The 12,307-nt window shown below is 40.4% G+C and overlaps 1 long non-coding RNA gene across 1 annotated transcript; it reads right to left on the reverse strand.

The window, feature by feature from the left end:
* Window positions 1-258: 258 nt before the first annotated feature.
* On the reverse strand, window positions 259-11,888 carry LOC129735451 (uncharacterized). The gene is made up of 2 exons (XR_008731104.1): window positions 11,687-11,888; window positions 259-402 (listed from the first exon to the last, which is right to left on the reverse strand). It is a non-coding gene; the product is annotated as an uncharacterized LOC129735451 (long non-coding RNA).
* Between the last annotated feature and the right edge of the window lie 419 nt (window positions 11,889-12,307).

The following is a 12,307-nucleotide window of genomic DNA, read 5'->3' on the forward strand; positions in this document are numbered from 1 at the left end:
TACTAGAGGTTATAATATACTAAGTTTAGATACTATTACTATTGTTTTGTTTGGGTTTCTCCTCAGTGCTTTTAAATCAAATTATCTTGATTCTAAAGCATAAATTATTGCAACGCTGCTATTGTAAATTATGTTCAATCTGTAATTGAATGACTAATTGCCACAGTTTAACCCCAGCCAGCAACTAAGCAGCTCTCTCACTCCCCCTGGCAGAGTGGGGAAGAGAATCAGAAAGGTAAAAGTGAGAAAACTCATGGGTTGAGATAAAACCAGTTTATTAGGTAAAGCAAAAGCTGCATGTGCAAGCCAAGCAAAACAAGGAATTCATTCACCACTTCCCATGGGCAGGCAGGTGTTCAGCCATCCCCAGGAAAACAGGGCTCCATCATGCATAATGGTTACCTGGAAAGATAAATACCATCACTCCGAACACCTTCTTCCCCAGGTTTATTTTGCTGAGCATGACATCATATGGTATAGGATATCCCTTTGGTACATTGGGGTCAGCTTCCCTGGCTGTACCCCTTCCCAACTTGGGCACCCTCAGCCTGCTTATAGGAGGGATCATGTGAGAAACAGAAAAGGCCTTGATTCTGTGTTAGCACTGCTTGACAATAGCAAAAAAGTCCCTGTATTATCAACACTGTTTTCAGTGCAAATCCAAAACACAGCACCATACTAGCAACTATGAAGAAAATTAACTGTATCCCAGCCAAAACCAGCACACTAATCTGGTTCTTCTGGATTTCTTCATCTTTTTTCTCCAAAATTACTTTAATAATAGAGTAATAAGTACCAGATGTTTTAACAGCAGGCCTTGAATGACATGTGTCACCTAAGCCCAGCTAAAATCAATGCTTTAACATCAGTGCATCTTGGTCTTGTAGTCAGGAATCTTTGTGTTGCACCTAATACTATATTTCCTTTTCTTTTTGTATGAAAACATAAAGTCTAAAATCTGGTATTTGCATTTTCTTTTAAAATAAAAGACTGAGGAAGTCCGTTGCAGCAAGAAGCCAGCTGATTTTTTTCCTTACTAACGTGAACTAAATAAACTCTTAGGCTTTTGTATTTTACCCTAAGTCCCTCGGTGAGCATACCTATTAAAATCTTTTTGGAAAGGCCTGTAAATTAGCAACAAGTTTTTAATCCATCTACTTTCAGTTTTACTTTGTTATTAATTATATAAATTGTTAATGATTGTTTTTACACACATACAGTACCTCACCAATATGTTATTATTTACATTGTGCCACTTAATTATACACAGTTTTGGAAAACTTTTCTTTAAGATTTCTTTTTTATTGTTGCTGTAGACCAGAAGTCACTTGCAGTCTGCAGTGACCAATGCATATATCAGAAAAGCATTTTTTCTTTTCATGGATACATAATATCAGAACTACAGAAGTCTGGAACTGATGAAGCAAGAAAAAAAAAAAAAAAAGTTTAATTTTGCTCAACATTTGGAAATTGGGGATAGGACCTAGTGATATGTTGTGGTCTGCTGCCCAAAAAGGCCGCGAATCAGTCATGTACTCTGACAGCATCCTTGGCTGTATCAACGGAAGCATGGCTGCTAGATTGGGGAAGTGATTTTTTTCCCTGACTCAGTTTTTGTTAAACCGTATCAGTATTGCTGAGTCCAGTTTTGCACACACACACACACACAGAGAAACACGCTGTTACAAGGCAGACATCAAAAACTCAAGCAAGGTCAGGAGAGGGCAACCAAGCTGGTCAGGGCTGGACCACGTGCCCTGTGAAAAGAGTCTGAGGAACCAGAGCTTGCTTGCCCTGGAGATATATATATATATACACACATGTGTGTGTGCATGTGTGTGACATAACAGCTGCCTGCCCCTATCATGGTTGTGGAGAAGATGGAGCATAGCTCCTCACAGCAGCGCATGGTGGGAGGATGAAGGGCATAAACTGAAATAGGGAAGATTCGGAGTGGATATGAGGAGGAAACTTTTCCCCATGAGGCAGCACCAGAGAGATGCAATGGAGACTTTCAAGACTCAGCTTACAAGGCACTGAGCCACCTGGTCTGAATTCAAAGGTGGCCCTGCCTTGAACAGAAGGATGGAATAGAAGCGTAACAGCAATCCCTTCGAAAACAGCAGTCATTTACAAACTCCTACAATAGTTACCTGTTGTAAGCTGATTGTTGCATTAACATTTTTTTTATCTGCCTTACTTCTCACTCAATCAGGTGAATATAGTACAAGGGGGTTGTTTGTTCCTTATTGACTGACTTTCCAAAACCACACAGCTATCTAGAATGACATTTTCTCCGTTCTGTTTTGTCATATCTGTTCATCGTGTTCTTCTGAGATTGCAGATATTGATTCTATTCCTCTTAAATCTTTAGAGAATCCTAAAGATTCTGACCTTTTGAGGGCAGTGGTTCAGAAACAGTAAAGTGAGGTTTTTTGTTTTGCTTTGGTTTGGTTTTTTACAAGGGAATCTGACTGTTGTGACTTAGAACCACAAAAATCAAGGGAATTACCTTATGGTCTTTTTCAGTGACCCTTGAGATGTATGGAACCATGATGATGAATTGCAGAGATACCTACAGAGAAAACTCAATAAACAAGGTACATGTTTGAAGATCTCTGTACAGGGTTTTTCTAAACTCCTAAAGGGACAGCAAAAGCTCTGGAAAATTTATGTTATGCTTTTGAAATTATTTTTTCCTGACCTTTCTACTTTAGACATGGCTGATTGCTTGAATTGAATGTGGAATTTTTTTACCTTGATACCTCACCTTTTATCTTTAAAGTATTACAGACCACTTCATAAAGCTGTAAATTAAATACTGATAATGCACTAAGTGTGTAAGTAAATGTATCAGCAGTTGTGCACTCAGCTGTGCCTAATGCTTAGCTATGCACTTTAGAATTTCTTTTATTAAGAGCAATGCAGGCAGGGATTCCTAAGTCATGCCTTAACCTTTGAGAGGAGTGCCTTATACCACCACCTGAACAGATCATATTTTAGACACAGAGAGAGGCTGTCTGTCATGGTTTAACCCCAGCTGGCAGCCAAGCACCACGAAGCCACTCACTCACTCCCTGTCACCCAGAGGGATGGGGAGAACTGGAAAGGAATCTAAAACTTAGGGATTGAGACAAGAACAATTTAATAGGTAAAGCAAAAGCCACACATACAAGCAAAGCAAAACAAGGAATTCATTCACTACTTCCCATCGGCAGGCAGGTGTTCAGCCAGCTCCAGGAAAGCAGGGCTCCATCACACATAATGGTTACTTGGGAAGACAAATGCCATAACAACAGATGTCCCTCCTTCCTCCTTCTTCCCCTAGTTTATATACTTAGCATGACGTCCCATAGTATGGAATACCTTTTTGGCTAATTTGGGTCACCTGTCCTGGCTGTGTCCCCTCCCAGTCCCCCGTGCCCTCCCAGCCCTCTCACTGGCAGGGCCTGAGAAACTGAAAAGTCCTTGACTCAGTATGAACATCACCCAGCAACAACTAAAACCATCAGTGTGCTATCAACATTGTTCTCACATCAGAGCCAAAATAGAGCAGTGTACCAGCTACTAAGAAGAAAACTAACTCTATCCCAGCTGCAAACTGTCTTGTTCCAGATGTACCCTTGAGATATAAAGTATGACTCTACAACTATATGTCTTAGTGGCTGAGATGCACATCCAACTGTCCATCAGACTGGATGGAAATGTAAAAATTCATTGCTACTGTTGAAAGAAGCCGGAAAATGTAAGAACCTTGCACTTCCATTGTTTTCAGACTATGCTAAAATTGTAAGGGCGTTCCCCCCCATTCCCCCCCACCCCCACCCCATTATTTTGAAAGTAATTTAAAGTTTTAACCATTTGAAGAAACTAGGCCTAGAAATTAAAGATCTGACCCAGGCTTAACTTGTATCACTCCACCCTCAAAGAGAAAAAAAAAAAGAAACCGATTATTTTTTTTTTTATCAACTAATTCACTCTCTGGGGAAGTTTTCCATAGTGAGTACAAAGAGAAAAACTATCTTCTAACTTTATGCTTTAATTTCATTGGGATAAACCTGGATTAGAAATAATGATTGACTAGATTGCTACTTGAACCTGACCTACTTATTTTCTCTTCTAATCTCAAGAAAAACATTTCCTTTATCAGTTAATCTTCAGGGACAGCAGTGGGCATCCAGTTTTGATCTATGATGCTATTTAGAGCTACCTCTGGAATCTGTAAAGATTACTGATGAAAATTTATGTTTATAGGCACTGTGACCTAGTCACATCCTCTCTTGCATCTCCTATGGCTGTGATGCTGTAAGAGCCATCATGGTCTAGAGACAATGTCTAATAAATGGGCTTGTGTGGCTTTTTTGGTCATTCTACTTATCCCTTTCATTGTGACTATTGATATCCCCCTATCAGATAACCTTGGGAACCTAGCAGATCCCTCTTCCCTTATCACCTGGACCTCCTATGGTAGTCTCTAGGACCCAGGTTCCTCCTGGTCCAGCTTGTCCCTGGTCTGTCCAGTAGTAAGGCTGAGCACATATTCCCAACAGGGTTCTTATCATAGAATCATTTACTTTGGAAAAGACCTTTGAGACTATCAAGCCCAGCCATTAACCCAGGACTGCCAAGTCCATCACTAAACCATGTCCCTAAGTGCTGCATCTACACATTTTTAAAATATCTTCAGGGATGGTGATTCTACCATGTACCAAACTCCAATGCTCAACCACCATTTCAGTGAAATATTTTTTTTTTCCTAATATCCAATCTAAACCTCCCCTGGTGTAGCTTGAGACCTTTTCATCTTGTCCTGTCGCTAGTTATCTGGGAGAAGAGACCCACCTGCCTGCAAGCTCCTTTCAGGTAGTTGTAGAGTGCAGTAAGATCCTCTGAAGTCTCCTCTTCTCCAGATTAAAAAAAAAAAACCAGTTCCCTCAGCCACTTCTCATAAGACTTGTGCTCTGGACCCTTCACCAGCTTCATTCCTCTTCTCTGGACATGCTCCAGCACCTTAATGCCTTTCTTGTGTGAGGGGCTCAAAACCAAACGCAGTATTTGAGGTGCAGCCTCAAAAGTGCTAAGTACAGGGGGACAATCACTTCCCTAGTCCTGCTGGTTGTACTGTTTTGGATAGAAGCCAGGACGTCATTGGCCTTCTTGGCCACCTAGGCACCCTGTTGGCTCATGTTCAGCTGGCTGTCAACCAGCACCCCCAGGTCCTTTTCCTCCAGGCAGCTTTCCAACCACTCTTCCCCTGGCCTGTAGCATTGCATGGGGTGGTTGTGACCCAAGTGCAGGAACTGCTACTTAGCTTTGTTGACCCTCATACTATTGGCCTTGGCCCATTGGTCCAGCCTATCCAGATCCCTCTGCAGAGCCTTCCTGCCCTCAAGCAGATCAGTACTCCCCCCAGCTTGGTGACATCTGCAAACTTACTGAGGGTGCACTCGATCCCCTCATCCAGATCATCGATAAAGATATTAAACAGGACTGGCCCCAGTACTGAGCCCTGGAGAACCCACTTGTGACAGTGCACCAGTCCACTCCATTTACTACCCCTCTTTGCACTTAGCCATCCAGCCAGCTTTTAACCCATAGTACACCCTTCCAAGTCATGAGCAGCCAGTTTCTCCAGGAGGATGCTGTGGGAGATGGTGACAAAGGCTTTACTAAGGTCTGGGTAGACAACATCTACAGCCCTTCCCTCATCCACTAAGCAGGTCATCTTGTTGTAGAAGATCAGGTTTGTCAAGCAGGACCTGCCTTTCATAAACCCATGCTGGCTGGGCCTGATCGCCTGGGTGTCCTGCACATGCCATGTGATGGCACTCAGGATGATCTGCTCCATAACCTTTCCTGGCACTGAGGTCAGACTGACAGGCCAGTAGTTCCCTGGATCCTCATTCCTGCCTTTCTTGTAGATGGGCGTCATGTTGGCTAACCTCCAGTCTTCCAGGACCCTTCCAGCTGGCCAGTACTGTTGATAAATGATGGAAAGTGGCTTGGCAAGCTCCTCCACCAGCTCCCTCAGTACCCTTGAGTGAATCCCATCTGGCCTCTTAGACCTGTGCACGTATAAGGGGAGAGAGCAGCAGGTCACTAACCATTCCAGGAGGATGCTGCATCCAATAAGGGATGGAGATTACCCTTGGCCCTCCTTTTTTTTCCTAATGTATTTGTAATAACGTTTTTTATTATCTTTTGCAGCAGTGGCCAGCCTGAGCTCTTAACTGGACTTTCACCTCTCTAATCTTTGCTCTGCATAACCTCATGACATCCTTATAGTCCTCCTGAACTGCCTGCCCCTTCTTCCAGAGTTGGTAAACTCCATATGCTATACACAATATACATATATACATGGACAGGCACACAAATAAGACACACAGAGCACTCACAGGAACAATGACAGCACCAATTTACTCCTCTTGCTCCCTCTGCAACTAACCAGGATGGATTTCTACTAGTAAAAGTAAATATATTTATGCATGTATGTAGAAGGGGCCTCTCTCCAGCAGCAGGGCTCAGACACAGTCTGCCCTATCACTGGGCCCTGGAACACAGTCTCTCCAGTTGTTTGCACCTGGTCATGCCAACCTCTGCAGCCACAGCCCCACTGAAGTTGCTGGTAGAGACAACCCCACCTGTCCCCCTCTCTCTCACACACAGACACATCAGGACTTAGCTAGTCCTAATATCTGACTACCTGTGCCCTCGTCTATAGAGATAAACAGGCACTCTCACAACTCAGAGCTGTCACTTGGAGAACGATTTATCCCCTTGGCTCCCTGACCACTACACCTGCTTGCCAGCTCATCTGGCTTGATATTTGCAATTCATCACACACTCAGTTGCACACTCACACTCAATCCAGTTACTGGCACCACAGACCCCCATACACACAGCTGCACATGAAACAGAGATCCCCTCACTGGAAAATTGCTGAAGGCAGAGCTTAATGAGGAAATAGGACATTCTGCCATGATCAGGTGCTGGGCATGGCCAGACAGACATACTAACCAGCAAACTATTTATACATGACCACCCTTTTTATCCCCTTACCCCTCTGTTTTCCTACACTTACCCCCTCAAATCACCTATGTCCATCCATTTCCCGACTTTGGTTCCTCCCTGAAACATTCCATAAATCATGTGCAATCTGAAAGTGCTCTTCCCCTGCATCCAATGGGGTGATGGCTTTCTGCTGAGACAGCCCTGGGAAGGGCCCAGACAAGCTGCTTGTTCTATTAGAATCTACCATTTGAGTTCCCACCTATCATTGTCCATCTGTGCTTTCCTGGGTTTGTGGTGAAGGGCGTTTGGTGTTGCTCTTATGATGGGCCTGGGAGCAGCTGAGGCAGTTTTTTAATCAAGTTACTCCTCCTGCTTGTTGTTTCTCCTATCACTGAAGCTAAGCTAACCTCACAATGCAGTACTTGCCAGACAGGAACTCCAAACACCATATTCCATTGGCAAAAATATACCATCAAGCAGTTAGACACCTAATTGTATTAATTTTGCTGATTTGGAAAATTAGAAATGTTCATAAATTGATGAACCAGTGTTGTGGGAAATGGAAAACTGTGATGATGAAAGAATTGAGATTTCACCCATTTTCCTTGAGAGTGTTCGTTATTTCCATTAGTATGTATTTCCACTAAACAAAACAAAACAAAAATATAACTTGGTTTAAACTAGGGAATGAACTTCGGGTCATACTGTTTAACACTTGAAGATAAAGCCTCTACAAAGCACATTTTTCAAAATGACCAATATTTTGTGAATTTAGATTACTTATTTTTTCATATTGCTTGATCATAAATATACAGTTAAGCCTATCATTGTGTTTTCATTTAAAAAGGTAAACAAAAAAATACAATACTTGTGTGAAGGTCTCATGGTAGTAAAGGTACCTGTTACCATATATATAAACAACAGAGCAAAATTGTTAAGAAAAAACTATGAAAAGTATAGTATACTGTGTGATGCTACATCTTCATACCTTGCAAAACTGAATTTTTCACTCTAATCTCATGCATAGTCTCAGAAGTGTACCTGAATAACTTTGGATATTAGCTGATGTCAGTGTCACCCACAGAAGAATAACAAGGAGTTTGTATTTCAGATCACACAGTCACCTCCTCATGTAAACTCTTTTTTTTTATCTCTGTATTATTGACAAAAAAGTTTTCCATTTACCTTTACATAAAATGTAAGCATTCCTTAAGGGTTTTTTTGAACTTGCAAGACAGTTGAACGTGTCTTATATATTTTTTTTGTTTGAATTTAATTTAAAAGCAATATTTCAATATTTTTCTCAAATGATAATGCAGTCTTCATGTTCTGACTTGCCTTAGGCTTCCCAGCTTTATTCAAAAAACATACTACATCCAAATCTTTCCTACCTCTTTTCTACCTAACTCTCACTGGCAAAAAGTGGTTAAGTTTCCTCAAGACACAGACTGCAGTTCAACCTCCAAATAATGCTGTGGCAGTGGAAATAATTGGCAGCCTTTGTTCCATTCCTTTTTTTCTGGAGAGCCAAGATACGATAATTCATGCTGACTCAGATGTAGTACTTTTTTTCCAGTGCACATATAAGCATCCAAGAAAGCAGAAGGTTTAAAAAAATTAAAAATTTCTCCCTTCTTACAGAAAAAGGATATGAATTCAGTGTTGTCAGACTGACTCAAACCTGTATGTATGTTAGGCTGATTCACTCCCCATACCTACAATGTGTGTGGTTTAGCTCGTAATTTTATAAATTTTAGCTAACATACGGCTCTGATTTGGCCTGAATTATCTAAACGTGGTCTAGTTAGGTTAGGAGATTGATTTTTCAGTCTAGTACTTACTACAGTAATCATTAACAGAACATAAAGTAATTGGAAAACACGAGACAGTTTATGAAGACTCAAGGATGCATTCTGCACTATTTATTTTTATCCTTACAAGGTATTACGTTAAGTTATGTTTTCTGTAGACAGTTACGGTATTTTTTCAGGTACACAACTGTATCTTACCTATAGAGGTTCACATGAAAGTTTAAACAACCTAGAAAATTGAGGTAATTTTATAATAAATAAAAGAGTAGCTAATGAACATCTGATTTTATCTGCTTTCCCTGCAATCCTCCTTGTTTAAACTTCCTTTTAACTATAGAAATATATTATTAAATCTCCCGGAAACTTTAAGGCCATCCAGGAAAGTCTGTAAAAAATTTCATCCCCTATCTGACAACTCTAGATAAGAAGATTAAGTTCAGCTTTGGACCCACTATTTTGCCACTGTCACAGGGTGGGCTTGGGAGAGAACTGAGTCACTGAATTCACACAGGCAAAAAATGAGAAAAAACACATTGCAAAGGATGCCCTCTATGTAAGTGAGGGCACTCACTTTTCAAGTGAAAGTTTACAGAGTAAAATGGCATTTCATAAAAATTTATGAAGTGGTCAGGCCTTTTCTTAAAGCAAAATGTTTGAACAACCCTATAGCTGAAAGAGTCACGGACTTTGTGCTGTAAAGAGGATAGCTTGCTGGTAGTCCTACGGCTGCAGTTTGTACAGACAGCTGGGAGCAGATCACTCCCACTGTAGCCCATTCATTCTTCTTTCCCTGCCCAGAAGAAAGCTACAGCTGTGGTTTGACCTCTGGTTTAGTCTGTATGAAACCTGTCACCTGAAGGGGTAGAACCCACTAGTCCTCGTGTCACAAGCTTAATTTTGAATTGAAGACTTTAACAAGGTTTTAAAAGAAACTGGAAATTTATATGGGTATTCAGGCTATCATTTCACTTCAAGATTTAAGATGCAAGATTAATCCATATTTCCCATGCGGGTCATATACAGACTTCTGAAGCACTTGAGCTACTCTTAGCACCATAGGATACAAAGTTCAGTGAACCCTGACTTCAATGCGGTACAGCAATTACATATTCCTAACTATTCCCTAAGGAATGAAGGTGGCTCACTGTGATGCTTATAGTGAATCAGGCTCAGTGGTAGATTGTATCCTGGTCTGAAAGCATCATATATAATTAATGAGATTACTCCAGGGCAGAAATTAAGCATCTTTTTTGCATGTTCAGATTGCAGAACTGGGACAGAATGGCTCAAGGGAGCTGCTCTAAGGAAAAGTAACTCCAGTTATTATGCTGGTCATAAGTTGTTCTGCAACCACAGAGTTGACTGGGAGAAGAAAAAACACAGAAAATTTACTCTTTAACTGTAATAAATGAATATTTCCAGACCTGACAATTGCATTAAAAGAAGAAAAAAAAAAAGTGTTGGTACATGATCACTTAACTTCCATTAAAATCATAGTTAGTCTTGCGTCTAGAGCTGCACATTTGAAAGTTGACAGTACTCTGTCCTTAAAAAGGAAGAATTTAGAACAGGTGCAGCATTATGGTCTTTAGAAAGTTATTATGGAAACATGAATAATGTAATTCAGAAGGTTAGCCATCTGCTTTCTGAATATTTGTCACTGATGCAGCAGCAGCAATGTAAAAGTGATACAAGGCGGTGTTTCTACAAGGGATTTAACAGAAAGCTTGTGCTTTTTGTGAAGAAAAATATGTTTCATTTTCAGTTTGTTTTTAATAAGCTTGTGTAGAGTATGTGTCTTGTAAATATAAAGATGACTATAGTGTGATGCATTTTACTTGTATAATTTGCATCCTTTTTTACTGTTTTAGCACAACCTTTTGTGCAAGATTAAAAATAAAAATCAGCATTTTTGTGATTTAGAATAATTTTACTAAATGTGAGTATTTAAAAATATAAAATGTTAAAAGGAGAGTAGTTTAAATCTCAAATACTAACTACAGATAGCGTACTTCTAGGGCATCAGCTGTGACATGAGGACTAAGTTAACATCCAAGACACATGGCAAGTGTCCTCTGACAAAGAAGGGAAATGTGAGAGGGCAAGCTAACTTCAAAAAGCAGCAGAATACATCAGTTGGAGTGAGCATTTACAGGAGAACTGTTATACCAGATTTATTAACAAGCTTTTTGAAAATGACAGAAATACCACCTCTTAATGTTATGAATAACAAGTAAATCTGTCTATGGACAAAATGTTTTCATTATGGCACAGAGAATGAAACCTTCTTAGAAACTGACAGGAAACAAGGAAAACTAAATAACTGCTTAGAGACATGCAGCAGAAAAATAAATTTTAACAAGGTCAGGACAGAATTCATATTGTGTTGTAAACACCACAACAAAAAGCTGCTACTGATAGCTGCCAGCGATACAGCAGTTATGGCTGCCCTAAACACATATTTACAACACAGAAACTTCTAGAAGTATTTAGTGAGTGATAATTAGGGTCCATTTATATCAAAGAGTTTCAAAACTTATATCAAACAGAATGTCATTAAGCAGTGGAGTGATGGTAGAGAAAACAAGCCAGCTGTGAGTGCAGAAGATAGAAATCAGAACATGCAAAGCAATTTGGCTTGCTCAGCTGGAGTAGAAACATTTCAGGGGGGTAAAAGGTTAAAGTCTTTTTAGGTGGTTCATGAAGTACTCTGCAAAGTCTGACCACAGAGATCAGCTCCTCAAAAGGAGGGCTTGCCTGTTGTCATGCTGTACAGACAAGGGCAATCAGGAGAGGGAGTTCATCACTTATAATATCAGGGTCCCAATTACTGTAAGAAATACCATATATATATAAAAACATACCTTCTGCAGGGAGCTCCCCCTGTGAGCTGTGGTGGCAGAAGTACAGATCTGGGTGCCCAGAAGCACGATTCATTGCCCAGCTGTGGCCTCCCTAGATGTGTGGGAAGAAGCCGCCAACCACACAGGCATGCGCTTACCCATTGCCATTGAGGGAATCAGTCAAAACAAGATCTGACCAGGGCACCACACACACATCCTGGGGCTTCAGGCAGAGTGACAGGAAAAAAAAAATATTCAGTTACAGGCCCAAAGTGGATGATCTTTACTAGATGTAGCAAAGGCTGAGTAGGGACTGTGTAGTTAACCAAAACATCATATTGACTACATGTGAGGGAGTTTAATAAAGATTGATAAGAATACAACAAACTGACTTTTCATTGTGTTTTCAGACTGTTTGGCTGTTCAGCTTTAACACTCTAATACAGGGTTTTGTTTGAATAATTTCTTATGGTTACATTTCTTTATTTCTACTGAAGATAAAAATGCCACTGATCTTTGACTCATCTCAGTACTGAGGAATAAGGTCAGTCATGATGAAAATTAAACATTGCAATAGTTAATAGTTAGCTGACAGATAGGAAAATTACTGCTTAGTAGTCTGAAACAGTTAGGCAAGGAAAG

Source organism: Falco cherrug, chromosome 2 (genome assembly GCF_023634085.1).
Source record: "Falco cherrug isolate bFalChe1 chromosome 2, bFalChe1.pri, whole genome shotgun sequence".
Classification (NCBI taxonomy): domain Eukaryota; kingdom Metazoa; phylum Chordata; class Aves; order Falconiformes; family Falconidae; genus Falco; species Falco cherrug.